Source organism: Chlorocebus sabaeus, chromosome 8 (genome assembly GCF_047675955.1).
Source record: "Chlorocebus sabaeus isolate Y175 chromosome 8, mChlSab1.0.hap1, whole genome shotgun sequence".
Lineage (NCBI taxonomy): Eukaryota > Metazoa > Chordata > Mammalia > Primates > Cercopithecidae > Chlorocebus > Chlorocebus sabaeus.
The window spans coordinates 61,741,047-61,754,385 of NC_132911.1; the positions used below are offsets into that span (position 1 = coordinate 61,741,047).

General features: G+C 40.2%; 1 long non-coding RNA gene across 1 annotated transcript in view; it reads left to right on the plus strand.

Moving 5' to 3' along the window:
- The window catches only part of LOC140712196 (uncharacterized), a 99,800-nt gene that overhangs the window by 33,715 nt on the left and 52,746 nt on the right, over nucleotides 1–13,339 (plus strand). The window lies entirely within an intron of this gene.

The window sequence follows — 13,339 nt, forward strand, 5'->3', positions numbered from 1 at the left end:
GCAACCTCTTGGCTTTATCCTCTATAGACAAGCAATAATACAACCAGTGATAATTGTTCATCTCAGCTAAGTGGGAAAAGGGTCCAGTGCCAGTTCTGCTATCGCTTAGCTCTTTGAAATAAATGACAATAATACGTTCTGGGCTCTGCACATGTGTCTTCTTTAATCCTTGTAACAGCTTTTTTATTTGCTTTCATTATTATCTTTATTTTAAAGGTGAGAACATTGAAACAGCTACACAGACAGTCTAAGGTGACATAGCTAGCAAGGGGTAGAACCCAGATGGTTTGATTCCAGGGTCTATGCTCTTGGCACAAGTCTACAATGCCCCTTGAAGTTACTTAATGTTTCTATTTCCTCATCTCTCCCTTCATAAGTAAAGTGGGAACATTTCGCTGTGTATATTCAAGCCAGCAAGCCATGCGCTAATAATAAAATAGAGGCAGTTCTTTGAGCTCAAAGGAAAATAGACAAATATTTCGTGCTACCTTCAGAGAATTTTCCCATTTTTTTTGCACAATTGCAATTTGTACTTTACATTCTTAAAATTTTTTACTATTTTTGGTCGAAGGGTACAGAATTAATTTAATGTAGATTTTCTTCAGAAGCATGTTGGGAATACTTATTGAAGAAGTGGAAAAGAGAAAGAATGGCTGGTGGAGGCTGGGTGTGGTGGCACACACCTGTAATCCCAGCATTTTGGGAGGCCCAGGTGGGCAGATCACCTGAGGTAGGGAGTTTGAGACCAGCCTGGCCAGCAAAGTGAAATCCCATCTCTACTACAAATACAAAAATTAGCCAGTTGTGGCGGCAAGTGCCTGTAATCCCAGTGACTTGGGAAACTGAGGCAGCAGAATTGCTTGAACCCGGGAGGCGGAGGTTGCAGTGAGCCAAGATCGCACCATTTCCCATGTATGAGATTTTATGTATTGCCTGGTCCTCACTGTGACCCTGGCAAATGGGAAGAAGAAGGAATCTATTTCACAGACGCAAAGGCTGAGGCTCAAGAGGAGAGCTGGCTAGCTCAACGTTGCGTGTTCTCTGTGTGTGCTTTCTGATGCTCAGAATAAGGTGCTGCTGGACCTCTCATTGCTGAGAGTATCAGACTCTATGGCCATATGGTAGGTGCATGATTATTGAAACATTTCTCAGCCTTTCACTTTCTCACCTGAATGTACTCCCCTGTCTCTGTTCCCACTCCTGAATTCAGGGGCACAGCAATGCATGGAGAACCAGTCTCCAACCTGTTGAATTAGATGATGGAAAAAAGATAAAAGCCTGGCATTGTTCTGAGTCACATGGTGAAAAGTCATCACTTTAACCAGGCACCTTTCATATGTAAAGGTGGTACCAAGTTAAATTATCACCAGGCCTGGCACTCCCTAATTAGGAGATATGAACCAAGCATTTCAGTTTCACTGAATCTGTTTCTTTTTTTTCTTTCTTTTTTTTTTGAGACATAGTCTCTGTCACCCAGGCTGGAGTGCAGTGGTGCAATCTTGGCTCACTGAAACCTCTGCCTCTCGGGTTCAAGCAATTCTCCTCTCTCAGCCTCCCAAGTAGCTGGAATTATAGGTGTGCGCCACCACACCCAGCTAATTTTTTGTATTTTTAGTAGAGATGGGGTTTCACCATGTTGGCCAGGCTGGTCTTAAACTCCTGACCTCAGATGATCCACCCACCTGTTTCTTTATTATGTGAAGGTTATAACAGCTGCTGAATATACCCTATATGTGCAAAAGTGCCTTTTAAGTGACAAAATATTTCCAAAATCCCAGGTATTGATAATATCACAGCTGGTCACAACCTCCAAACTCATAGAGGGAGATATTCAAATGTGAATTCAACATACCCAAACATGCTAAACAGGAAGCTGCAGGAGTTTAATTTAGATCAGTTCAGCTTTGTCCTACAATAGGTGTTATGGACTGACTTGCGTACCCCCCAAAAAATCACACACTGAAGCCTTAAACCACAATTTGATTGCATTTAGAAACAGGACCTCTAAGGAGACAATTTAGGTTAAATGGAGTCCTAAGGGTGGGACCTAATCCAACAGGACTGATGTGCTTATAAGAGAGAGACACCAGGGGGACACAAGCACAGACAAAAGGCCATGTGGAACACAAGGAGAAGATGACTATCTATAAGCCAAAGAGAGAGGCAAGGGAAACTAACCTGCCAACACTCTAATCTTGGTTCCTTCAGAACTTCGAGGAATAAATTCTGTTGTGGAAGCCACCCAGTTTGTGGTATTTTGTTATGCAGCCTGAGCTGACTAATACAATAGGTGTGAAAGGAAAATAAACCTTGGGGACCCCCAAATCACTAAGCTAAAGGCAAAATTCAAGCTGGGAACTGCTTAGGTCAAACGTGCCTCCCATTCTATTCAAAGTCATCCCTCTGCTCACTGAAATAAATGCATATCTGATTGCCTCCTTTGGAAAGGTTGATCGGAAACTCAAAAGAATGCAATCGTTTGTCTTCCACTTACCTGTGACCTAGAAGCCCCCTCCCCTCCTTTGAGTTGTCCTGCTTTTGCTTCGAGTTGTCCCACCTTTTTGGACCGAACCAATGTTCATTATACATGTGTTGATTGATGTCTCATGTTTCCCTAAAATGTATAAAACCAAGCTGTGCTCTGACCACCTTGAGCACATGTCAATCAAGACCTCCTGAGGCTGTGTCATGGGCATGTGTCCTCAACCTTGGCAAAATAAACTTTCTAAACTAACTGAGACCTGTCTCAAATCTTCGGGGTTCACATATTCAAGAACAAGAATCTCTCACATATATGGCATATATATGGCCTATGGGGATATATACCTTCTCCCCTTGGTTATTGAGAGAATTATTAACATCTCTAACACCACATTGTAACTCAATTTTCTGGCCATATGTGGAGAAAGTAGCATATCAACCTTAACAAATAATGTACATATGTAAATGTACACCTCTGCTGCTCTGTTTGGCTTGATGGCCATGCCTCTCTCTGCCCCAGAGAGCCTGAGGCTTTTCCAGACGATCTCTGCAGAGTAGACTGTGCGTTCTGCTGTGGTCTCCTGCTCTGATCTATTTCCAGATATAAAGAAAGACACATCATTGTCCTTGGCCCTTGTTTACTTTGGCTTTTGCGTCTCTAGAAGCTGACTCCGAACAGATATTAACTTCACCTGCAGTTAATAAGAAACATCAGGCAAGGATAATTACTATCCTATTTTGCTATTTTAAGTAAATGTGTTCCCATAAAATATAATCCGAATTGCTACTCAAATAATAATGTGTGTGTTGTATATTTTATAAAAAGGTTGGCAATACTTAGAAATCTTTGTATATGTATCTGCAATATAATGTTGCAAATTGTGCACCAAAGTTCATAAATCTTATAGTAGAAGATCTTATGGCCTGAATTACTCAGTTACTTGGTTTGACTTTTCATGTGTCACTATTCACTTGACCATGTGGCCATAAGTGAGGGGAGGACTTGGACATTTTCTGCTCAATTTGGTTATTGATGTTGACCAGTATGTGAATCAGAATCTATAAATCTTTGAATCTTGCTTTTTTATTATATATATTTGAGCAGTTTCTCTGTGCTCATTACTGTGCTAGCTTTCCCACTCAACAGTGGAACAAAATCGTAATACAGATTTCCAGCTGGTGGAATTTCTTTCTTTCTTTCTTTCTTTCTTTCTTTCTTTCTTTCTTTCTTTCTTTCTTTCTTTCTTTCTTTCTTTCTTTCTTTCTTTCTTTCTTTCTTTCTTTCTTTCTTTCTTTTCTTTTTCTTTCCTTCCTTCTTTCTTTCTTTTTTTTCTGAGATAGAGTTTCCTTCTTATTGTCTTCGTTGCCTAGGCTGGAGTGCAATGGCGCAGTCTTGGCTCACTGCAACCTCTGCCTCCCGAGTTCAAACGATTTTCCTGCTTCAGCCTCCTGAGTAGCTAGAATGACAGGCGTGTGCCACGATGCCTAGCTTATTTTTTGTATTTTTAGTAGAGATGGGGTTTCACCATGTTGGATGGGCTGGTCTCAAACTCCTGACCTCAGGTGATCCACCCACCTGGGCCTCCTCAAATGCTGGGATTACAGGTGTGAGACACCACGCACCTCTTCTTAATGTTGCCAGAGGACATTTGCTAAAATACCTCAAACTACAACACTGTTAAGTTTTCAGCATCTTCTCCATCTTTTATTTCCCCAACACCAGACAAATAAATGACACCCTCTGTCATTGACCCTCAGGGTCTTGAGAGGTAATGCCTGGTACTGCTGGATCTGAACAAACTCTACCGTAGAGTGGAGGAAGCAAAGGATTGGAATAGAAATTCAGCTTAAGTGGGTCACAGACCTTGTGTTCAGGCATTGGGAGTTGGCAGCAGCCCGTGGCCTGGGGCTTAAGGGCCTGGATAAGAAGATGAAGCTCTTGAAAGGATTTAAGTAGCAGCCTGCAGAGGCAAATGTGATTTTCAGGCAGTAAAACAGTTGAAAATTCTTTCATTCCTGTCTTGCAGACATTAACTGGCAGCATAAGTATGATAATATGTGCCGTAAATGGGTAAATATGTAAATGCTACAGCCCTCTTTGCATATTCATCTCTGATATGCACCAAAAGGAGCTGTCTGTCATCATCAACCATGTCAGAACAATAAGGCAAGAAAGCAGATGAATTAAATGAGGTAATGCTGCTAAGGGTGTCTGTTGGGTTTACTTTTTACATAATGTTTTTATTATAACTCAATACAGTCAACTCTAAAATTCTGACAAATGTTAGAGAGACTAACAAAATCAGAGTATAGGAATCAAAGTTAGGCATGCCAAATAATTCAGACCTTCAAATGTTTTATGTCTTACTTAGGAAGATAATTATGTTAAAAGTAATTTTATTTTTTCTTTGGTGTGTCTGGAGGCGAAGGAAGAATGATGGCGGTACTCATTGAGTGAGTGTGGGGTGTAGTGGGGAAGGATGGTTGGTTTCAGTCCTCAGGATAATTGGATCAATTCGCTGCCTGAATGTGCTTGTATTGTATTAAACACATATGACTTTTCTTGTTAATTTTTATAACCTTTTTACTAGCAATAGATGTAGTCCTGTTGGCAAAATTGTCCTCATCCTGCTTTGTTGGTCTTTTTAAATAAAGCCACATAGTCACAGTGCATTCCTATATGGATGCAATTTGTAGATTCCTGTAAATATTTAAATATTTGTTGTTCTAGTTCCTTTGAGGTAGGTGGGTAGTGATGATTTAGTTCGCCTAGAGCCAGCTGCAACAAAACTAAGACTGATGGAGTCAGTCTTCAAGGCCTTTTCCTCCTCTGTTCTTCATCTCTTTGCTTCTCATCCTTTTTTCCAAAGCTAGCAGTCCCAGGAGACAGAGACCTTTCAGAATATCTCTTGAGCACAGCAGATTGAGGCAACTGATCTAGTATTGCTTGCGTTGGAGAACTGTGTTATCTGACACTTTCGTGACTCATGAAAACCTTAGCAGGATAAATTAGAGACTCTGCCTAGTAGCTTAGTGTGCTTACAGATTCATTACATAAAGCAGCTCACAACCTGCCTCCCAGTTCAGGCAGAGTTTGAGGGCTAAGACTCAAAACATCTAAATCCCATCCTAGCTCTACCACTCACTAGCCGGGGCTAATACATCAGTCTCTCCAAGCTTACTTAATTATCTGTAAAATCTGTTGAATTATCTTAATTCAACTGGCCCTGCCTCATAGGGTTGCATAAGAGAAGAAAAAAGTGGAAAATGCTGAAAAAAACCTGTAAGGCATTTTAGAGATGTGATATAAAATGTTTAGGTCTATCTCCAAATATAACAGATTTTTAAGATCCTTCTTGTAAGAATCCTGTAAAAAGTGGATTTTGGACCCAAGAACACATTTACTTTCTCTTTGCCAAACCACTAGAAAGAAAGTTACAAATTGTATCAAGAGATTATATAATCAGGTCAAAAGTTAAGGCCAGAATTGAAGTTTTGGTGAAGATATAACTTTGAAAATGTTGGGTTATGAGTGTGAATGCTATCAATTCTGCCTTCTGCGATCACGTGCAGTGATAGGACAGTATTTCACTCTGGATAGAATTTCATGGCTCCCTAGTGGAAAGCGAGAGATCATTTAAATTACCAGTGGGATACAGGATGTCTCATGTCTTATCCAGGAGAAATAAGGATGACTGGCCCAACCAGTTAAATAGTATTTGTTTCTACCTGCAAATACTATGTGTACTTACAATACTACCTACAAATAATATTTGTTTCTACATTGAATAGATAGTGACACTGAGTGGGGGAAGTTGGCTATGGAGTTAAAGACACCAAACCAAAATGACCTAAAGTTTGATATCATCTGAATTTCAATAGGAAGTGTTGCAGTGTATTTACTAACAAGTCAGATTCTTTTCACTATTTAAATCACTACCTTGTATAAAATTACATGCATAGAGAGATAGATATATGTTTTATTATCATTATTATTTTTTGGAGACGGAGTCTTGCTCTGTCATCCAGGCTGGAGTGCAGTGATGCGATCTCAGCTCATTGCAAGCTCCACCTTCCGGGTTCGCGCCATTCTCCTGCCTCAGCCTCCAGAGTAGCTGGTACTACAGGCGCCCGCCACTGCGCCTGGCTAACTTTTTTTTGTATTTTTCAGTAGAGATGGGATTTCACCGTGTTAGCCAGAATGGTCTTGATCTCCTGACCTGGTGATCCGCCCGCCTCAGCCTCCCAAAGTGCTGGGATTACAGGTGTGAGCCACCGCGTCCGGCCAGATATATGATTTATATATACAAAAACATCATTTGGTACCTATGCTACTACCATAACAATCACCCTTAACTGGCAAGTCCCTGTGCTCTTTTGCCTGAGAAAACTTTTAACGATCTATTCAATAAAATAAGGAACTGACAAATAATCCAATGACCTTACTTAGTATTTCAGACAATTATGATATTTGTTGTGTCACTGGTTAAATATCAAGATGATGACTTTTTTTTGCATGAATTAAATGAAGTAATGCTGTTTTTCTGTCACGTAGATAAAGCTTGTTTAATCTTATTTCAAAGTTGAAGACTTATCCATCTAACACTTGTTAATATATAATGCAATTTAATGAACTAGATTCACCAAAAACTCAAGATTTTTTGGATAATTATACACTTCCAATATTGAAAATCTTCAACCTCAATGCACACAAAAATCCAATATGACAGAGAAAATCCAATGTTTTCTCTACCTTTCGGGTTTTCAGGATGGCATGCAGGGAGGGGGTGCTCCGGTCTAGGAGAACACTGCGCTGAGTCCTGGGGAAGGAGGGGAGCCTGATGTACAGCAGAAATGGAAACTGGCTCAGGGTGGCCAAGCAGACCTGGTGCTCAGAGGGCTGGATGCAAAACTGTGCTGGGGAAATAAGCCGGGGCCAGTGATGAATGTCCCTTATAAACCCAGCAGAGGAGTTTGACTCAATCTCCAAGAACACTTGGGAGAGCTCTGGTTTTGGCATCAAACACAACTGAGCACCCACCTCGGCACCCTGAGTTCCACCCAGGAGCCTTGAGTCAGCTCAGTGATCTGCTCTGAGGTGCAGTTTCCTCAGGTATAGCGAAGAGCTCAGGGTTCCTGGGAAGGTTTAGCAAGGCAGGGAAGGTTGTTATACACAGGCAGCTGGCACAGGGCTTACAATTTTAAAAAATCACTCTGGTGTTACAAATTCAAAATAGGCTTCAGTCTAATCCTGCTCTGAGGACTGGACGAAATTCTCAAATCAAGAATGTTTTCATTGGGTGAAGATAATAACACTCTGCTATGCTACAAAGTACCATCATTAGATCATGGCTAGGAATCAAGCAAATCAAGCTTATCCAGGCCCCTCTGGTATTTTGAATTATCCTCAAAATAAGACGTAGCACCTGCACTTGAGAAGCTCAGGGCCTAATAGGGATAAAGGAAAAATATGTGGATGATTACAACATTAGAAGAGTGTAATAGAGCGAGGAGCAGAGGCCCCAGGGAGCAAGGAGAAGCGCGAGCTCACTCCTCGATGGGAAAATGAAGGCAAATGTTTTGTTTGAGAATTTACCAGGTGGGCACAGGGAACAACAGCATCTGCACGTGCCACACTCAGGTGATGGAGACGATTTGATCAAGCAGAATGTGCTGGAAGGACCAGAGGCCGAGGCAAGACTGCAGAGCTAGGCTGGGTGAATGAAGGGCTGGGTGAGGTCTGTGAGCTGCTGGACTTGGGTTTGTAGATGGTAGGGAACCTGAGGAAACCTTTCAGGGGAAGAAGAACTCTGTGATATTGGATGATAATTTTCACTGAAGAGGTGGGTGGATTCTATCCTTCTGATCTCCCAGACAACAGTTAGGTTTTCTGTGGTCAAAAATGCTAGGAGAGCCATATAATTATATAACACCTCCAGAAGCACATAAATATAGCTTTTTACAATTTTAAAAACATGTCATAGGAAAAAGCTTTATTGATATTTCTAAATTTTCCTTTCCTCCTCCTCCTGCCCCATCCAAAATAAAGTGTTTGGTTATAAATACAGACACTGTCATATGCTCTTTATTGTTATTTATGTCCTCCAAATTTCATTTTCTTATAGTTAAATACAGGCTCATTTCAGTTCATTTTTACAGCAAACATAGAAGGTTGCAGTGAATCTGTGAATATAAACCATAAACCTAAATCATAATACAGATGTGCAAATAAGACTGCAGGTGATCCTACAACTAAAGATAGCCAATGGTTTGGAAGAGGCGGCTGTTGTGAAAACAGAAAATTTATTTAAAGCCCTCAGAAGCCAGTTTTATTCTCTACTCATTGTCCATTTGGTTTGGAAGTAGCTTGGCAATGCCATAATTTTCACTTCTTTTGACAAATACTGCCTTTGCTTTGACACTGCCTCCTCACTCCCTCCTCACTTCACATTTTCCAGGCATTTCCTGCCAAGCCACATTTACCCATTTTTTTTCCATTTACAATTCTGGCCAGCCATCTCTTGGCTTTCCTTACAGTGAGTCTCTTTAAGCACCATAACAGCTCTTCTGAACAAGTTTCTCTTTGAACTGCATAAGAGTAACTTGGAGACTGGAGTTCTGGAAACCAAATGCTGGGCTGAATATAACTTATGTCCTCAATCAAACTGGCAGCTTGGTACCAACTGTTACTGATCTGGCTTGATATGAAATGTATGACATTTGGATCAGTCCTCCAAGTTCCCACCACCTATTTTTTTCATCAATATATGTTTAGAAATTTCTACTGAAGACGAAAAATTTAAAAAAACATTGTTTTGTAACTTGTTTGAGCTACATAAAGATTTCCCAGAATCTGAGTTGCTTCTGAGTGATGGATGCTTTAGGGAGGTGAAGTAATGATAGCCTCAGCATTAAATTAGGAATCTGAAAAAAAAAATGAAGGTGCCCTGATAAGCCTCTAATTTACTATAAAGAGTAGGAAGTTGGAACCAAGGAGGACTATCAGTCATTGTCAATGCTTGATTTATGATATTACTACTTTTAAAAATGATAAATTCCAGACTACGGATAGAATCTAGTAGGTGCTGAACTGTTCAGAATGGGTTCTAGTTGGAGTGCTTTTGGCTGAAGCCGCATGAGCTTTAGGAAAGCCAGCCCGGGTCAGGGTGTGTGCTCTGAAAGCAGCAGTCCCAGGGAGGCTCAGGGAAAATGAGGACTCTGTCGTGTATGGTTCTTGCAGCACCACCCTATGGAGCCAGCGCCATGGCCCTGCTGGGATGACTGGGCCTGCCCTGGAGCAGAGAAGTCTGATAGAAAGCTACTGTTTTCCCAGGACCCGCAAAAACAGAGACACCCAGTCCTGGTGGACCCTCTACAGCAATCCCAGGGAAGGAGAAGAGGCGTCCGGCTTATTAAAGACTCTCCTAAGGATCAAATTGGGCATGAAACCTTTTTTTTTTTTTTTTCTTTTGGAGACAGAGTCACGCTCTATCCCCCAAGCTAGAATGCAGTGGTGCAATCTCAGCTCACTGCAACCTCCGTCTCCAGGGTTCAAGCGATTCTCCTGCCTCAGCCTCCCAAGTAGCTGGGATTACAGGTGCCCGCCATGACAGCAGGCTAATTTTTGTATTTTTAGTAGAGAGAGGGTTTTGCCATGTTGGCCAGGCTGGTCTCGAACTCCTGACCTCAGGTGATCTGCCTGCCGCAGCCTACCAAAGTGTTGGGATTACAGGTGTGAGCCACTGTACCTGGCAGAAACCAAAAATTTTAATTCCCAGAATAATTTCCTAGGAAAGTACTAATGTGTGTTGAATATGAAGAAATAAAATCCAGTAACACACGCCTTATATCATTTTTTTTTTCACTTGTGGTTGGTATATTGTTATGCAGACTGCTGCAAAATGAATCTTCAGTTGAGGTGAGATTTGGGCCCATGTCTTTGGCCACTTTATCTTGTGGGGGTTGTCCTGCCGATGCTGGTGCCAGCTCACCCAAGTGAAATCTCAGCACTTCTCCTTGCTCTGTTATTTGGGCAACTTCCTCAATCTTTCTTTCCCTTGGTTTCTTTATATGTAAAAGAAGAGTAATCAAAGAATCTCTTTTATAGGGATGTACTGACAAGTAAGTTAATATATGTGAAATACTTATTCCAGGCAGATTGTGGCTGCTATAGAAAGATTTGCAATTATTGTGAGTGTTAATAAATAGTAGTCAATGAAAGCTTCCTGGAGGAGAAAGGGCCTATTCAGTGTGGCATGTGTATTTCCTTGCTAGTTCTATCAGTCTTCCGTGCCTGCTGCACCTTCTCTGCATCCCCAGCCCCCTCATTTCTGCTTCCTCCCTGCCGGTTTCACCCTCAGAGGTAAATGCCCTCAGTGCTGGTGAAGATCCTCTCTGATGCCACAACACATACACACAACACATCTTAGTCAGCTCAGGCTGCTATAATAAGATACCATGGACTTTGAGTGGCTTAACAGCAATTTTTCCCTCACAGTTCTGAAGGCTGGGCAAAGAAAGATAAAGGTACCAGCCAATTTGGTTCCTAGGGAGGGCCCTCTTTCTGGTTTGCAGAGCTGTGTCCTCATGTGGCAAAGAGGTCATCTCTGTCATCTCTTCTTATAAGGGCACTAATCCCATGATGGGGACTTTGTCCTCATGATCTAATCACCTCTCAAATGCTCCATCTCCAAACATCCTCACATTGGGGATTAGGGCTTCAACAAATGAATTTGGGGAGACACAAACATTAGCCCGATAGCCTACTCTCTTTCACACACACACAACACATTTTTATTCTGCAACTTTCTTTTTCCCTAAACAATATAAACTGATATTTTATTGTTTTAATAGATATAGAGCTGCTTCATTCTTTTCAATGACTACGTAGCCTTCCTTAATATAACCAAAATTTAGTTTTTGCCAGTCTCTCACGAGCATTTTGATACTTTCCTTAATTTTTATTTTTAAAACCATACAACAACCTTGTATATATGATTCTACAGAGTAAATGTGTAGAACGAGTTTCTAAAACTGGAAAATTGCCAGAGTAGGGGTATTTATAATATTGACGTTTACAAATTGTCCTACAAAAATTACCTTCTATGTTATTTGGAATACTATAAATCTCATACAAATATTGACTCAATCCCAAACAAATATTGATTCATTTAATTCTCAAACCATCATAAGAAGTACATACTGTTATTACTCCCTTCAAACCAAGGCGCAGAACTGGTTAGTCGGCTGTCCAAAGCCATACAGCTGAAAATTGAAGACAGGAGGTTAAAATGTAAGCCATTAGGCACCAGGGTCCCTGTTCATCCCTCTCACACCACACATAGAGTTGCTGATTGAGGCTGAAGGCATCAGTCAGGCTTATCTGTGCCCATCTGTTTATTGGCCATCTACATAATTTTTTCCTGTGATCAATCTTTGCCCATTTTTCTGAGGGTTAGGTTTTCTCACATTTATTTGTAAGAGATCTTTGTTAATAAAACTAGCCTTTGTCATATGTGATGTAGTTGTTTTTCCTTCTTTTTTTAACTTCATTTTCAATTTGTTTTTTCATAAATGTTTTAAAATTCTTGTAGTCAAATTTGTCTAATTTTTTATGGTTTCTAAGTTTCATAGAATGCTTAGAAATTATACTTAGTATTATATTTTAAAATATATTTACATCCTGTAAGATGGTTATGATTTTTAACAATATTTACATCTTTGTACCATTTGGAATTTATCTTGCTATAAGGTATAAGTATTTCAACTTTAATTTATTCTAATTGAGTAGACAGTTGATCCATAATTTACCTGCTGATTTGAAGTTTCAATATTATAGTATAAGTTTGCATACGTTTTTGGTCTTCTTTCCAGCCTTGTTTTGGCCCCATACATTATATTTTTGCATCAGTTCTAAATTTCTTTAATTGTATAGCTTGAATTGATCCCCTATTATTTATTTGGGCTGATCTCCTTTATTACTTTTGTTTTTCAAAATTCTCTGGCTATGTATGTTTATTCTTTTGTTTGAGTTTACCGTTTAACAGTATAATTTGGATCCCATAAAGTTAGTAAACTAAGGAGAATTGACAGATTTCCAAAGTCAGTCAAATTTGCCTTTGAGAGAGAAAGGAAAATGATTGGAAGAAAACTCCAGTGTGCAACTGTAGGATGATGACTTAATGAGAAGTGTGGGGCAAAATTAGGCCACCTAGCTGAGGGAGCATGACGTAATAGTTAATGCTACTATGCACATTGCAGATATTAAATAATTAGAAACATAACATTTTAGAGCTGGGTGGCACAATAGATATAATCTAATTTACTCATTTTACAAATGCAAAAACTGAGGCTTGGAGAGGTTAAGGAATGTGCAAGTTTATGGAGCTAATAAGTAATAAAATCAGGATTAAATACTGATTCTCAATCCAGATAAAGAAGTCACCTGTGATCTGATCACAGAATCTTGAATATGAGAATAAGAAAAAAATTACTAACTCAGCTGCTGTTAACTGATAGACTGACATATACTTTGGAGTTACATGTAGATCAGGACACTCACGAATGCTGTGTGCTATTGAGAAGATGTGAAGCCAGGCAATGCAGCAACATTGGTGGGAGAGGCACCCTAATGTGGGGAAGGCACAGTAGCATGAGCAACCATGCTAACACTGGGAGAGAACAGGACCGCTGGGCATTGGCTTGGAATCAGAGGAGTTCTGTGCATTTCCCTTGGAATAAAAATTAGACTTGGAAGATCTCAGCAGGAAATGTGTGTTTCTCTCAAGAGTGGATTAACGATTTTCAGTTTAAACTGGATAAGAAAATAACAAGCTATTGATGTGTAGAGTAATGCTTA